This window comes from Orycteropus afer, unplaced genomic scaffold (assembly GCF_000298275.1).
Source record: "Orycteropus afer afer isolate SDZICR_OR568_19922 unplaced genomic scaffold, OryAfe1.0 scaffold00242, whole genome shotgun sequence".
Classification (NCBI taxonomy): Eukaryota; Metazoa; Chordata; class Mammalia; order Tubulidentata; family Orycteropodidae; genus Orycteropus; species Orycteropus afer.
Window position 1 is genome coordinate 4,089,399 of NW_006921829.1, and position 2,292 is coordinate 4,091,690.

The 2,292-nt window shown below is 40.3% G+C and overlaps 1 pseudogene; it reads right to left on the minus strand.

The window, feature by feature from the left end:
- Nucleotides 1–614: 614 nt before the first annotated feature.
- Nucleotides 615–1,952, minus strand: LOC103204059 (annotated as a pseudogene).
- Between the last annotated feature and the right edge of the window lie 340 nt (nucleotides 1,953–2,292).

The following is a 2,292-nucleotide window of genomic DNA, read 5'->3' on the forward strand; positions in this document are numbered from 1 at the left end:
TCTTGAATGAAGAGGCAGACACTCCTGCTGGCCATCAGTGCTGAGCCTCCAGTGTCTATAGAATATTGGTCTACTTTTGTTCATTCAAGATTTAATAAAAATAAAACTCTAGTATGCTAGAATTATGTGGTTAATTGCACTTTGCAATTTAGAGGAAAGTTCTTCAGTATAAATTTCCAGTGTCCCAGAGCGGATTGGTTTGATATTATGGGCATTCATGACAAGATAAACTAAAGAGTATATATAATCCCTACAAAAACTGTGCCTAAAGTTAGATTGTGTGGGAAGTAAAAGATGAAGGCAAGATAGTTAAACAATGTCAAAGGAGCTACTTATGCAATGTTTTCTCTGTTGTAACTTACCTGGATTTTTACTCCACCTCATTTAAATTGTGCTTTCTTCATACATAAATACCTTTAACAATTCAATATACAAACAAGTATGCATATACAGACACATAAATTCCTCTGCTTTGCTCTTTGCCTAAGAAATCTTTTGAAATATACTCTACAAAGAATTTCTATATAAAAGCACAACTGAAAGAAATCTTAGGCACAGTGGCATGATATGTCTTGCTGGAATAATCAACAGTGAGTTGACTGGTTCTTTTTCTCTTAGTTGTCTAGCAGCTGCTTTTCTAAGCTTTCCAGATATTCCTTAACATTACTGAAACTATAAAACTTGGCCAAATGAGTGAGGATCCCTATGACACATCAGCAGTCACACTTTGAACGGTATCTGCAATTGCAGATCACAGGGCAAGGAGGACATCCAACTTGAGTCCAGCAGAGCAGATCTGACACCCTCCCTGTAGCGGTTCCACAGTCATGGCCCACAGAAATGCCCTCTCACTGTACTGCAGTTCTGATTCCTACACACTGTCTTGGTGTCAGTGGTGTTCGATGACACTGATAGCTAGTGTCACCTGGAACTTTATCATACATTTTACCTCAGTTATGGCCACATTTTCTAAGCCCTCTTCAGTGATGTCCTCCAATGGCCAAAAAGAAGAGACGTGGTGACATCGTCTATACCACTGGCATATCCCCCTACAAATACTCTTCCTTCTTCTGAAACTATAAAACTCTTCTTCAAACAGTGTTTGAGACAGTGAAGTTCTCCAGGACAAACTTCTCTGGAGGCATCCTACTCTGCATAACCTTCATACACAGTCATCAGATCTGTCCCTCCAAGAAGGCTTGCCACGTGATTTTCCAAGCTGACTTTGGGGTTCCTCCTGGGAATAAATCCGATATAGAATCCAATTCAACAGTAATGATGAATAAAACAAATATGGCTTTGTTCTCCATGATGTTCGCGGTCCTTTTCAGTAGGGCATCCGAGCTCTCCTGGCACTTGTCCATGGAGTCATTCTCAGATTCAGAGGCAGAATCTTCTCTTTGTTTCCTTCATCTGAGGCTTTTCTGTTTCCCAAGAACTGTCATGTTATTGTCCTGTAAGCATGAGCTAGAATGTGATGGCTGAGAGGAACTGTTTTATTTATCTAATTGATTTTCAAATTTCTTGGTGGGGAACTGATAAGCTGCTTGATGACCGATACTGCTTCTTCTAGGCTTGCTGCTTCTAGTTGTGGCCTTTTCTTCTTCATCATCTTCCTCTTCCTCACACACTAAAGATGCTTTGCTGTCAGCACTTAAATATCACTCCACAAGCATTATTTCTGGGTCACTGTTTACGTTCAGATTGCTCTGTGAAACTCCTTCAAAATCTTCCATCTCTGAGTCAATGTCCTCTACAAAAATTCTTTTCAGCTCTTTGGTGAAGTACTTGGAATGGAAATACACATCTTTTTCCCCTGACTCTGGTGAGCCAAAATTATCACAGCTCTCTTCTGATGAGATGGTTTCCATGGGAACATCATCTCAGAAGCTGATGAAATCTTCATCATCACTGGGGGAGTTAAAAATGTCAGACACTTTTTTAGATGTCTGGTGCTTGTGGCCACAGTGGCCTGGCCTGTGGCCCCTGGGAACCCACACAGGGGGGAAGCAAGGTGTCCAACAGGTTGCAGGAGCAGTGCCCAGCTATTGCAGTCTAACTGGAACAGACTTGACTCACACCTGTGAGAATTATTTATAATAGAAAAAATTAAAACAACCTAAAATTCTATCCATGAACTATTGGTTAAAAATAACAATGAATTAATGTTTTATCCGTACCATAGAAAATATGCTCCCATTAAACATTTCTTGACTACCTGCCCCTAGTATGTATGAGGGAGAGAGATAGCAATCTAGACAGAGAAACCAGCTTCTGCTAAAATCCATAATG